Source organism: Pteropus medius, unplaced genomic scaffold (assembly GCF_902729225.1).
Source record: "Pteropus medius unplaced genomic scaffold, Ma_sr-lr_union100, whole genome shotgun sequence".
NCBI classification, from domain to species: Eukaryota; Metazoa; Chordata; class Mammalia; order Chiroptera; family Pteropodidae; genus Pteropus; species Pteropus medius.
Genome location: NW_024353907.1, coordinates 3,177,955 through 3,192,798, shown reverse-complemented (window position 1 = coordinate 3,192,798; position 14,844 = coordinate 3,177,955).

Genomic DNA, 14,844 nt, shown 5'->3' with positions numbered 1-14,844 from the left:
CATAGCCTATAAAGCCCTTTGTGATCTCACCCAGGCTTCCTCCCCAGCTCCATCTCCAGCAACATGCCTGCTTCTCCCCACAGCCATTGTTCTGTCATAGCATTTCTTCTCTTCAAGCCATGGTGTGCATGCTATTCCTTTGTCTGGATTCATCTCTTCTCTCTTCTGCCCCTCCACTTTCTGGTTCTAACTCTTAATCATCCTTAAATGTTACTTCCTCCAGAAAGCCTTCCCTGACTGCCACAGGAAATTAGGCCTTCCAGCTATACCTCTCCACACTACCTTATTTATAATAACATATATTTTATATTATATATTATTAGTATATTTATATAACAGTATAAGTATAAATAATATACTAAATATATTACATATAATAAATTATAATATATGTAAAATTTATATACATATATTATAATTTATTATATATAATATTATATATATATTGTAATCTGTTACAGATTTTAGTTGCCTGACTCTCCTACTAGACTATAAGTTTTGTAAATGCAAGGGTTGTTCATTCTATTTCCTGTCCCATTCACAGTGAACAGCATGTGATAGGTATTCTATTCTACAGAAAGTGGCACTTTCCTACCCAGGATCTTCAGCTTTCAGACACCTGTTTCCTCCCCTTTGATAAAAACAGCTAGGGTTGGGGTAGCCTCCACAAAGTCATTACCATTACTGTGTATTTTTTTCCACTCCCCGCTTTTTCCTTGCTCTGCTCTGTATTGTGGTAGTTTGAACCGTGCAAATTGCACTTCCCAGGCTTCTGGTTAGAGTCAACCAGTGGGAGGCCCTGACAAAATACTAAAGAAAGAGGAGGGGGACAGCAATGTAATTCTCTCAAGTTTATATTCTCTGTCTTTCTCTCTGTCTCTCTGTCTCTCTGTCTCTGTCTCTGTCTCTCTCTCTCTCTCCATCTGTGTGTGTGTGTGTGTGTGTGTGTGTGTGCTTTGAATGGCATCTCAGAAATTGTGTCCCTTCATGGCCATGGCCCCAGCTGTTTCTGGGCAGCCCCTGCCATGATTCCAGCCACCCAAGGTGACCCTGGCTCTTAGGCTCTGCTAACACTGTCTTTTCCACTGTCCCTTCAACCCTGGGGATATTTCTCCAATTTGTTCTTTGGATTAAATTATCTCTACTATTAAATTTCTGTAATTAAACTACCTGGTATAATTTTTTCCCCTGACTTTTCTGAATGATATAATTACTGAAGCTATTTTCTTCCATTTAGAATTCTATCTGAAATTCATATATACTGAAGAACATCTATATTAAGCACACGACTTTGGGGTAAATCTCAAAGACTGAAATCTATGTAAAAGGACATCCTGGAGAGGGAGTGCAAAATGCTAGATTTATGAAAAAGAGGAAGGACCTTGAACATGTAATCAAAAGAACGCTGCCTTGTGATATAAAGTTTAAACATTAAAGTTTGTTGCAACTGACAGGCTCTAATCTACAAAGTGGAAATACAGGAAGAAGACCTGGGGTGAAAGAAAGAGGAAAAGAGTGGTGTTGGGAATGATTTTTCTGGAAATATCAAATTCTTAAACCGATGACTTCAAGCTGAGAGGTTATTTTCAGCTTGACACTCTGAAGCAAGACCCAAGCAGAAGTGAAAATACCATCAGCTAAACAGCTATTCTCAGCAGACTGCAGGAAACTCTGTTCACACAGAGAAAAATGCAGGAGTAATAACCTGTTCCTTAGAACAGTGGGGAAATCATTCATAAGAGCCTGGAATAAAATAAAGTCTGAGAATCAGCCGAATCATTGAAAGCCAAAGAATGCAGATGGATAATAAATTAAAGAACAAGAAAAAATTCATGCACTTTGGTGCTGAAAATTAGCTTATTTGCATTTTGATTTTGAAAATATTATTTTTTTAATTTTATTCATTCGGGCTCCAGTAATGTGTGACTTTTTAATAATTCCATTTAAAGTTGGCTGAAGTTTTACATTTTCACTATTTTAAAAAAATTCTCTGAAAAGAAAGTTAAGCATTTTAAAAGATCATAGACAAGTCATTACACCAATAAACTAATCAATCAATATTCTTAATTTTTTCAATGACTAAGAAAATTAAGTTTCTTAAGGATATAAGAAAATGAGAATGACTTGTTGATAACCTTAAACAAGTAGTGCCTGAGACAAGGATTAAAAGGCAGTTTGGTTAGGAGTGATTCCTAGAAGCAAGAATTTGCTAGTGAGGAAAGTGAAATGAAGAAAGAGGAAAAGCCAATAAAGGGTACATTATAAGCTCTCTGTGGGCAACCAAAGCTCAATACCATTGAAGATTCTATCAAAATCCATATAGAATGGTATATTAGAATTATTCTGAAGGACAGAGGCTGAAGTATTTATCTACCAACTCCCATCCCCACTGGTTAACTTCCTCAGAGTTAACTCATTGTTTTTTGGGATGGAATGAGCAATCTCCTATGGTTTCAAAGAAAGCCCTAAAGCAGAACAGCTGAAAGACTCTGTGGGTGGTTGTGATGGGAAGTAAGCAGCATGTTAGGGAACTATCCACTATAGCCAAAGTCAAGTGGGTGAAGGAGATATGACACAGGGCACAAAACAGTATATGTTACAGTACACTCCTTGTACCACCCAAACAAGGTGCTTTGACCCAAACAAGGTACACTCTTGTCACTGACTCTTCCAGGTGGTAGCCAGCTGCAGTCTCTAATAAAAGACTTAAGACAGAAGGGTTAGTGGAATGAGCTATGGTCCTTGATGTTTCCACTAGACCTAATGCTGTAATTGATACTCACTATTTCTGTCCTCTGCCATACATTCCAGATTTCCTTCACTCTCATTTAGAAGTTCAACTGATCTAGATTTCTTACCAAGAAAAGTAACTACAAATTTTTAATTGCATAATTTGTGTATTTAATTAATTCAGATTAGCCTCACCAAATAATTCCCAATTAGTGATGATTTGTTGTAGGTTCTCTTACGTTTATGGAGTATAGGCACAATGGAAAAATAAGCATACAATAGCCAGAATTTAGATAAGACATATTGTAAAAAGTGCGATCTAATTCTGGGATATCGTACCATCTCTCTGAAATAAAATGAGACACTAAAATGATAATGTATGATATAATTATTATACTAAGTTTGATATTAAATATCAAAATATTCTAATTCACATAGCAAAATGAGCTTCAGTAGGCCCCAGTTACCATGAGCAAAATTAAAGTTAAAGCTACCAGGATAGGAATGATGCTTAAACAAATTTCCTACCCCAGATTACCAATTTTGCTTATTGTTTCCTCTCAGATCAAAAACATCTCTTTCTGGGTAAAGATAATCTAGATTACAGTTTTTAAAAGGCAGTATATAAGACCCAAGGAGTTACTGTACTGTCTCCAAATTAAATGGAAAGTCTATTTGAACAAGATTAAAAATGTGAGAAAATCCAAATATACTGTTCACACCAAGTAAATCAACTTTGAGCAGAAATAGTTCAAACCTGAGCACTGTATAACTGCATCTACCACACTTGCTTAAGCTGCATTTGCATGCCAACGTACTGCTTTTTGGCCAAAGAACCCAGTTAGGTCTTAAGTCAGATATTTATGATACTGAAGGGCACCACTGGTTTCTGTTCCTGCTGCTTCATGAAATCATCCAGGAAGGTTCTGCTGACTGAGTGGACCTTATCACTAGGAAGGAGGCCTAGTGCTGGTGATTTGTCACAAATATATTTCCCATCATTAATGACTCCATTCACTTGCCAGTTTATGATTCGGAATCATGGAATTAAATCCTGCAGAGTTTGACTACTCCAGGTAATAAATCTGACTTTCGGATCCCCCTGCTTACAGGTGTATAGCCTATGTATTTCATTTCCTTTCTCACCTCTTAATCACAAAAATATTCTCTTTATGCACCAAATTCACAGGGATGCATGTGGCATACAATCTGGAGACAGGGTAGAATATTTGAAATAAAGGTATATGATTGCAGTAGCCATAGTTTGTTTAAGACTGTAAAGACCTTTAGAAACATCTATGAAAATTATGCTATACCTTCTCACAAAACAATAAGACTGGATTAATAAATATTATAAGCTTCTCAAAATCTATTACTTTTAAGAAGTGACAAGTTATTTCATATAGTTGCCCATTTCAACTAAAAAAACCTTCAATAGAAATGACATTTCTCCAGTCTATTTATATTAGACAGAATTATTTCCAGGTAAAAGTGCTAAGTAATATCTATCACTTGACATTGCAGTTCAGTGAGTAAAGGATAGTCTTTTTAACTAATTATACTGGATCTATTGGATAGTCATATAAAAAAATGCATTTGCCTCTCAGATTACACTTTATTTTAAAAAATCCAGGTGGATTGCAAATCTAAATGTGAAAGGTAAAACAATAAGCTTTTCCAGAGAAAAATACAGGAGAACATCCTGGAATTGGCAAAGATTTCTTAAACAGGACATAAAAAGCACTAGTCATGAAAAAGAAAAAGATCAATAGTATTATTTCAAAATTAAGAACTTCTATTTATCAAAAAAGATGATAAACAGAGTGAAAGGACAATCCAGATGGTGTGAGAAGATATTTATGATATATGAATCCAAAAAGGGCTCATGTTCTGAATATATAAAGAACTCTTACTGATCAATAAGAATAAGACAGAAAATTTAATATAAATTAGGCAAAACAGTCAAAATTACTTCATTACAGAAGACATTCAAATGACAAAAAAGTGGAGGAAAAGAAAAGATGCTCAACTTCTCTATTATCTGGAAAATGCAAATTAATACCACAGTGAGGATGCTTTCGATTTCAGCCAAGATGGAATAAGTCTACCAAAGTCTCTCCCACTGATTAAAACTAAAAATGCTAGACAAAATACCAAGGACTGAAAAGTAAACAAAAGCAGGAGGAATAAAAAAAGGAGTTAAAACGTGGAGAAGTGATTTACAAAAGAGTGAATTTCTCTTTTCCTCTTTCTTTACACTTACAGCATTGCTCTCAGAGCTGTCCTCAGTCAAGTAGCTGTGAAGAGGCACCAATGTGAACAGCTAATACTCAGACAGAAGATGCATCTTTCTGGCCAGAGGAACCAAGAAAAAGGAGGCTTGTGATCCAAAAAATGTAGAGGGGAAATCTCCTTTTGGTCTCTTTTCTCCTGCACCTTTGTCCTAAGGGTGGGTCCCAGTTACAGGTATGCAATACTGTGACAGCATAGATGGCTAAAATCTGAGATAAACCCCAATTTTCTGACCAAACAAACCAGGAAAGGGACCCCTGAGAGCCAGAAAGTATGGGGAGAATCCCAGAGAGAAGTAGCTGGAAAAAAGGATTTCCTAATTCTCCATAAGAACTCATACAAGTCCTGGTCTTACTCCTGAGTTGCACATTTACAGGAAAACAAAGAAGCAGAGTAAAGGCTTTGAGAATTGAAGTACAAATCAATCCACTGTCAAGTCTCAACCTAATCCTGAGTGGCACATATGAGGGACAGATCAAAAGAAGCATAGCAAAGGTTTTCTAAACCAGACTGAGAATACAATCATCCCCCACTTATGTGATGAGATAAAATTTGTAGTCTGAATTTAACAAGGTTAATTACATGAAAGACAAAATAAATCAATTTTCTCTAGAGAATTATAACAGGATCCAGAGGCTACATTAAAAAAATGTTCAAAATGTCCAGAATAAAATAGAAAATTATATAACATACAAAGAATTTTTTAAATGTCATCAGTTCCTAACAGATGCCAACTCTACAATAATTCAGATAATGAAAATATTAAAGACTTAAAGCAACAATTATGACTCTGCTCAATGAAATAAAGGTAAACACATTTGATATAAATAGAAAGGTGGAAGTTCTCAGCAGAGAAATAGAAACTACAAAAATAAGTCAAATTTAAATTTTAAAACTAAAAATATCCAAAATTTTACAATTCCTAGATGGACCAAACAGCAAAATAGAGATGACAGAAGACATAATCAGAAAACTTAAAGATAGATCAAGAAATATTATCCAATATGAATAATGGAGAGAAAGGATATTTTTTTAAAAATTAAGAGAGGCTCAGTTATTATGGAACAATATCAAAAGATCTAACAGCTGTATCATTGGAGTACTAGAAGGAGAAGTAAAAGGTTGATGCAAAAAATACATATACAAAAAAATAACGGTAGAAAATTACAGAATCTGGTTTTTACAATTTCTTAATTATACAAATAATTTCACAAATTCAAGAGCTCTGTAAAGATTCCAGCAAAAACTACTAGAACTGATAAATGAATCCAGTAAAGAAACAAGATGCAAAATTAATATTCAGAAATCAGTTTCATTTTTATACACCAATAACAAACTATCAGAAAGAGAATTTAAAAAAAAAAAATCCCCTTTAAAATTGTATCAAAAAAATTAAATAACTAGGAATAAATTTAACCAAAAAGATAAAAGACCTTAACTCAGAAAATTATAAGGCAATGAATAAAGAAATTGAAGAAAATAAAAATAAATGGAAGAATATACTATGGTCATGGATAGGAAAAATTAACATCATTAAAATGTCCATGCTACCCAAAGCAATCTATAGATTCAATGTGATCCCATTCAAATTATCAAAGGCATTTTTCATAGTACTCAGACAAATAATCCTAAAATTTATATAGAGCAACAAAAGACACTGAATAGCCACAGCAATCTTAAGAAAGAAGAAAGAAGTTGGCAGTATCATGCTACCTGATATCAAACTATACTACAAGGCTATAGTCATCAAAACAGCATGGTACTGGCATAAAAACAGACACATAGATCAAAGGAACAGAATACAAAGCCCAGAAATAAACTTATGCCTATATAGTTAATTAATCTATGACAAAAGAGGCAAGAATATACAATGGGGTAAAGACAGTCTCTTCAATAAATGGTGTTGAGAAAACTGAACAGATACATGCATATACAAAAAAAACACCATGTACAAGAAAAAACTCAAAATAGATTAAAGACTTAAATGTAAGACCTGGAACCATAAAACTCCTAGAAGAAAACATAGACAGTAATCTCTCTGACATTGCTATTAGTAATATTTTTTTCCTGATATATCTACTTGGGAAAGAGAAACAAAAGAAAGAATAAACAAATGGGACCATAGCAAACTAAAAAGGTTTTGCAAAGGACACCGTCAATTGAGACTTATAGTCAAGATGATGGAATGGGAAAACACTGTACTCACCTCCTCCCACGATGACCTCAAAATTATAATTAAACTAAAATGCAAATATCATTGAAAATCACCTGAAGTCTAGCTAAACAGTAGTCCTATAACAAAGGACATACAAAAGAAGCTACTTTGAGACTAGTAGGAGGGAAGAATATGAGGAATGGGCTGGTCCCACACTCACATGTGGCAGTTAAAAATTGGGAGAAATATCTCACCTGTAGCAGTTCCCCGTAGGAGTGATAGGTCTCAGCATCACACCAGACTCCCCAGCCCAGGATTCCAGTGCAGGGAAGAGAAGTCTTCACAGCTTCTGGCTGTGAAAACCAGCAGAGATTGTAGCTGAGTGAGATGAAGAGCTGCTGCAGTCTCAGGTGTTACTATTAAAGAGACAGAACATAAATTTGCTCACTAACAGACTCACTCACTCTGAGCTCTAGCACTGGAGTAGCAGCACAAAAAACACAAGGACATATGAAAAAGAACTAAGTTGTCTAGTTTCAGGGCGAGGGCTAGAGGGGCAGCTATCTCCCAGATGGAAGCTCAGGCAGAGGCCATTGTTCCTTTCTTGAGCCCTCTCACCACCCAGCCTGCACACACAGGTAAGTACCATATCTGAGTCTCTATCAACCTAGCTAATGCCATTCACCTCACCCTGGTGACTCCCTGAGACCTCGCCCCACCCAACTTGCAGGCCTGCCCAAGTGGCTTCTGGTGGTGTTTCCATACAAATGGTCTGTCTTGGCTCATGCTACAGACTTTCCTAAAATCTCTCAAAGGTTCACAAAACCCAAATAAGCAGCATCTAGCCGTACCTCTTGCTAAGCAGCCTCGAGCCTGGAACTACTGGCAGCCAGCCTCGCTTCCCAGCTTAGCCTCTCTCAGGCACCTCCAAGCCCAGCACAAGGAGCAACCATCTGCAAATTACTTTGTAGCTCATACAAAGTGGCCCCAGGTAGGGCATTCGCAGTGACTGAACCTGGCCTGCTACAGAGCCCCTCCCAAGGGGGCCCCAAACCAACACACCTGGTGACCAGCTTCAGATCACACCAAAGCACCACCCAACCATCTTAATAAATAACACACCCAAAGGGCAGACTCAGCAAGCACCAGAGCCCTACTAAATCAAATCCTGCTTTGTGGAGTCAGCCTCTGAACAATGACACCTTCATCATAGTCACAGCCAGTCATCACAAGAAATCAGCCTGAGGCTCAACCCCTCCCTTTAATGTGCCAACAGCAATCATGGCTCAACTTCAATAGGAGAGTACACATAACCCACACAAGGGACACACCTTGAGCATCCGGCTCAGGTGACAATGGAGACAGTGCCACTGGGACCCACAGGACACCTATTACATGAAGTCACTCTACCAAGACTGGGAGACATAGAAACTCTACCTAGTACATAGAAATGAACACAGGGAGGCAGACAAAATGAAGAGACAAAGAAACATATACCAAATGAAAGAATAGAACAAAGTTCCAGAAAAAGAACTAAACAAAATGGAGACGTAATCTATCAGATGCAGAGTTCAAATCACTGGTTATAAGGGCGTTCAGTGATCTCAGTGAGAACTTCAACAAAAAGAAAGGAAACATTAAAATGGAGATAGTCAATGTCAGAAGCATGGTGGAGTGAGAGATGACCCCACATCTCTCTCCTTGAAATAACAATAAGTTGAACATCTAAAACTCAATGAATAACACCCAACCTGCACACAAGCACATCTGAGCGAGTGATCTGCAAATAAGAGTGTCCAGAGGTCAGAACCATAGGAGATGAGCGGTAGATTGGGAAGAACAAATAATCTTCCTCTCACAGCTGGAGCTCCCTGCAGGAGGAGGGCAAGGGGAGAAGTTGCAGCTTGTTCCCTGAACAGCCCTGCCAGAGGAATCCGTGAGCCCAGGGGTCAGGGCAAAAGCAAAGAGGACACTAACTGTAGGGTGGCAATAACTGGTTTATAGCAGCCGCAGTTGCGAAGTGGGAGGCTAAGACACGGAGATAGCAGCAACCCACACCCACTAATCTAGAGGGCACCCTTCCCCTCTAAATTTTGCGCAACCAAACACCACAAAGCCACAAGGGAATTTGAGCAAATGCTACCAAAATTATCGCTAATGCTGACAAAGAATGAGACTGAGAGTAGTGATCGTGACTGAATATTTTTTTAAAAGCATTATTAAGTCCCGAAGCAGGGATCTAAGAGGCTGGGACGCCACCTACTGGAAATCAGAAGAAAAACAACTTCTTAGCAACAGGCTAAAGAGAGACCAACCCCTATGTAATAAACCTTCTTTCTGGGGGGGAAAAAAGCAGGAAACACTCCTATCAATGCCCAAGCAGAGAAATAATCCATCAAACACCATGAACAACCAAGGTGACAAGGTAGCTCAAAAAGAATGATAACAACCTACAGAAAATAAACTTAAAGACATACAAATATGTGACTTAAACAACAGAAAATTCAGGATTGTACTTTTGAAAATACTCAAAGAGATGCAAGATAACTCAGAACAAATATTCTAGGAGTTGAGAAAAATAGATCAACAGAATAAGTTTTTTAACAAGAAGATTGAAACCCTAAAAAACAACCAAATAGAATTTCTGGAGAAAAGAACAAACTAAAAGAGATGAAGAGTGAACTAGCAAGCTTAGAAAATAGAACTGACCAGATGGAGGAAAAGCTCAGTGATATCAAACACAGAAATCTAGAAGCAATTCAGAAGGAAGAAGAGAGAGACTGAAGAATGAAAAATAATAAAAGAGAAATGCATGAACTAGCTGAAACCATCAAAGAAGGGAAACATAAAAATAATGGGTATTCCAGAAGAAGAAGAAAAAGAGAAGAGATCACAGAGCACTTTCAGACAAATAGTTGATGAGAATTTCCCAAACCTGAGAAACGAGGTGGAGCTTCGAATCCAAGAAGCTAACATAACACCTAATTATCTCAACCCAAAAAGGCCTTCTCCAAAACAAATTACAATAAAATTATCATAAATTATTTTCTGTTTTCTTTTTTCTGTCTTTATTGACATGTAACAATTAGTTGCTTGTATTTACATTATAAAATTCAATGAGATTTCTTTTTTAATTATAGTTGGCATGCAACATACAATAATATACCAGGTTCAGTTGTATAGCATAGTGATCAGAGATCCATATAACTCACAAAGTGATCACCCCGCTAAATCATATAACCCTCTTCCCCCCTAAATATTTATTACAACATTATTAACCACCTTTCCTACTCTACACTCTACATCTCCATGTCTATTCTGCAACTCTCCATTTGTACTTCTTAATCCCTTTGCATTTTTTTATCCCCCCAATCTCTCTCCCATCTAGTATCCCTCTAAATAATCTCTGTATCGAGAGTTTATTTCCACTTTTGTTGTTGTTGTTGTTTATTTTGTTCTTTAGATTCCACATGTATGTGAAATCATGCAATATTTGTCTTTCTCTCTCTGATCAATTTCATTCAGCGCAAGACCCTCTAGGTCTATTAAGGCAATCTCTTTTTCCATCCCCTTCCTTTTAGTCTCTGTGTGTCTTTTAATCTGAAGTGAGTCTCTTACTCCATTATTTCTGAATCTCTTCTGTTCTCTCATATGGTTTCTGCTCCTTTGTCTTCCCATTTTGGCTGCCTTTCCATGTCTGTTTCTATGTACTAAGCAAAGCTCTTAAGTCTCCTGGTCTTATAAGTACGGCTTTGTGTGATAGGTGTCCAGTGGCAAAGTCCTGAGAGGGGTTCAGCAACAAGCCAAATTTAGCCCCAGCCTGTGACCCTCTTGGGCCACTTGTTAAGATTCAGCAAGCAATCCACAGATGCTTTGCTTATAATTGCTTCAAAATGCCACACCAAAAATCGAGGCCAGCTGCCACCAGTATGAGTCTAGGCGCTGTTCAGCAAGGGGAACCTGACTAGGTGAGGACAGACCTGGAGGTGGCTTGATTGGGGCTGTGAGCTGGGGGAAGCTTAGTTTCAGGGACTCCTCTGGGTAGAGCGACCTCTGTCATCCAGTTTGATGATGTTTCTGCTACAGCAGCACTGCGTCAGCACACTGAGAGGGGGGAGGGCTCAACAGAGGAACAATGGATACCACCAGCACTTCTGTACAGAGCAGTCTTGCCTCAGCCCTCACTCTGACAACTCACTGACCCCCTATAAGTACTTGGTGCCCCCTGCACAGCCGAACCAGCTCTGGTGCTCAGAGCAAGCAAGTCTGTCACCACAAAAGTCTGCCCACGGACATGTTCCCTTTAAGTGGCGTCTGTAGCTGTCAGCAGTGGTCAGTAGCTTCCATCCCTCTCAGCAGCTCAGGATTGCACAGCCTTGTGTTCTTGCTGTGTCTTACTTTCTGCCATTGCAGGGTGATTCTTAGATTTCTCCCTAGTTGTATAGCTTGTTCCAGGCGACTTTCCTTGTTGTTTACTCCTTGTTTCTATCACAACTTTGATTTGGTCACCAGAGGGATGAACAGAGCTTCTATCATCTATGCCATGCTTTTTCTCCTCCCAAAATTATCATAAAAAATGACAAAGAAGGAATTCTCAAGGAATCCAGGGAAAAGATGGTAACCTATAAAGGAAAACATACTACAATATCTTCGGACTTCTCAGCACAAACCTTAAAAGCAAAGAAGGAATGGAACCAAATATTCAAACTATTAAATGAAAGGAACTACCAGCCAAGAATAATGTATCTAGAAATACTCTCCTTCAGATATACAGGAGAAATAAAGACCTTACCAGACAACAAAAGTTGAGGGAAATCTCCACTGCAAGGCCTGAATTGCAGGAAATGTTGAAAGGGGTCAGCACATCTGAAAAAAAATATTTAAAAAATACATAACTATGAGTAAGTTGACTAGCAGGCACACAGAAGTGGAGTACTGCAACATTTATTAACAGAGTATTATAAGCTTAAACAATAAGAAGAGAATTTCTATTGCAAGATAGAAATAAATGTTCAGCATACATAGAGGCAATTAGAGACAACAATAACAGAAAAGGGGAAGAATCAAACATCCAAATTCGCAAAGGGGAATGGAGATAAGGCACATGCAGAAGAAAATGGACTATAGTGTGTATGTATATGTATATGTATACGTTACATATACATATATATGTAACCATCCTTTACATATTCTTGATGGTAATGACAAGGCAACTATCCAGAACTGAGATACATAACAAAAAACAAGAAGGACCAGAGAGAAGGCAACAAAATCCACCAAATTAAAATAACAAACAAAAATGCAAGGACAAGGAAACAATGGAAACACTGTGCTATCAGAAAGCAAAAGATAAAATGGCTATAGGAAAACTTCGTATTTCAATAATCATCCTAAATGTAAATGGACTGAACTCACTAATAAAATGACACAGAGTTGCAGAACGGGTCAAAAAACAAAACCCAACCATATGCTGCCTCCAGGAGACACATCTCAGCTCCAAAGAAAAATATAAATCCAAAGGGAAAGGGTAGAAAATGATATTTCAAGCAAAGGGCATTCATATAAAAGCGGGAGTAGTGGTACTAATATTGGATGAAATAGACTTCAAAATAAAAAGGGTAAAGAGAGATACTGAGGGACGCTTCATAGTGATAAAGGGAATCATGCACCAAGAAGACATAACACTTATTAATATCTATGCTCCCAATCAGGGAGCCACAAAATATGTAAAGCAATTACTAACAGAACTAAAGGAAGAAACAGACCAAAACCCATCATAGTAGGGGACCTAAATACCACACGGTCAAATATTGACAGATTTTCCAAACAGAAAATCAATAAGCAAATAGCATCCTTAAAAGACATATTAAACCAACTAGACATAATTGACGTTTACAGAGCCTTTTATTCCAAAACAGGTGCTTATACATTCTTCTCTAGGGCACGTGGAACATTCTCAAGAATTTATCACATACTGGGACGCAAAGAGCAGCACAACAAATATAAGATGGTTGAAATCATACCAACCATATGCTCTGATTATAATGCTTTGAAACTAGAGATCGACTGTAAAAAGAAAGCGGGAAGAACCACAAATACATGGAAATTAAACAACATATTACTAAGGAATAACTGGGTCAGAGAAGAAATAAAAAGAGAGATCAAGAGATACATAGAAATGAATGATAATGATAGTACAACATCTCAAAACTTTTGGGACATGGCAAAAGCTATCATAAGAGGAAAGTTCATATCATTACAGGCTTATCTCCAAAAACAAAAATTAGCCCATATAAACAACCTAACACTTCATATTAAAAAACTAGGAAAAGAAGAAAAAAATGAAGCCTAAGATAAACAAAAAGAAATAAATAATCAAAGTCACTGCAGAAATAAATGAAATTGAAAACAAACAAACAAACAAACAAAAACAATGGAAAAAATTAATGCAACAAAGAGCTGGTTCTTTGAGAAGATAAATAAAATTGACAAATTCCTGGCTAGACTCACTAATAAAAAAGAGAATGGACACAAATAAACAAAATCAGGAATGAAGGAGGAGAAATAATGACAGATACTGCAAAAATACAAAGGATTATACAAGAATACTATGAAAAAATATATAACCAAATTTATTAACCTAGAAGAAATGGACCAGAACTTAGAAAAATACAACCTTCATAGACTGAATCAAGAACACTAGAAAACCTAAATAGACAGAACAGCAATACGGATATTGAAACAATCATCAAAAACTTACCAAAAAGTAGAAGTCCAAGAACAGATGGCTTTACCAGTGAATTCTACTAAACATTCAAAGATTTAATGCATATTCTTCTCAATACCTTCCAAAGAATCGAAGAGGAGGCAATGCTTCCTAACTCACTTTATGAGATCCTGATAGCAAACCCTGGTAAGGATAACTCAATAAAAGAAAAATACAGACCAATGTCTCTCGTGAACACAGACGCAAAGATCCTAAATAAGATACCAGTGAACCAAATACAGCAACATATTAAAAGGATTATACACCATGATCAAGTGAGCTTCATCCCAGAGGCACAGGCATGGTTCAACATACGCAAATTGATTAATGTGATACATCACATAAACAAATTAAAAATAAGAATCATATGATCATGTCAATAGATGCAGAAAAAGCCTTCGACAGGATACAGCATCCATTTATGATGAAAACATTTAACAAAATCAGTATAGATGGAAAGAACCTTAACATAATAAAAGCTGTATACAACAAAACCTCAGCCAACATTATACTTAGTGGTGAAAAACTAAAAACCTTCCCTCTAAGATCAGGAACAAGGCAAGGATATCCACTATCACCACTCTTATTCAATATAACATTGGAGGTCCTAGCGAGAGAAAACAGGCAAGAGAAAGACATAAAAGACATTGAAATAGGAAACAAAGAAGTCAAACTGTCACTATTTGAGGATGACATGATTCTCTATATAGAAAACCTGAAAGACTCCACAAGAACACTACTAGAAAAAATAAGCAAATATAGTAAATCTCTGGATACAAAATCAACGTTCAAAAATCCATAGCATTTCTATACTCTAACAACGAAGTGTCAGAAAAAGAAGTTGAAAAAATAATTCTTTTTGCAATTGCAACAAAAAGGATAAAATATCTAGGAATAAATT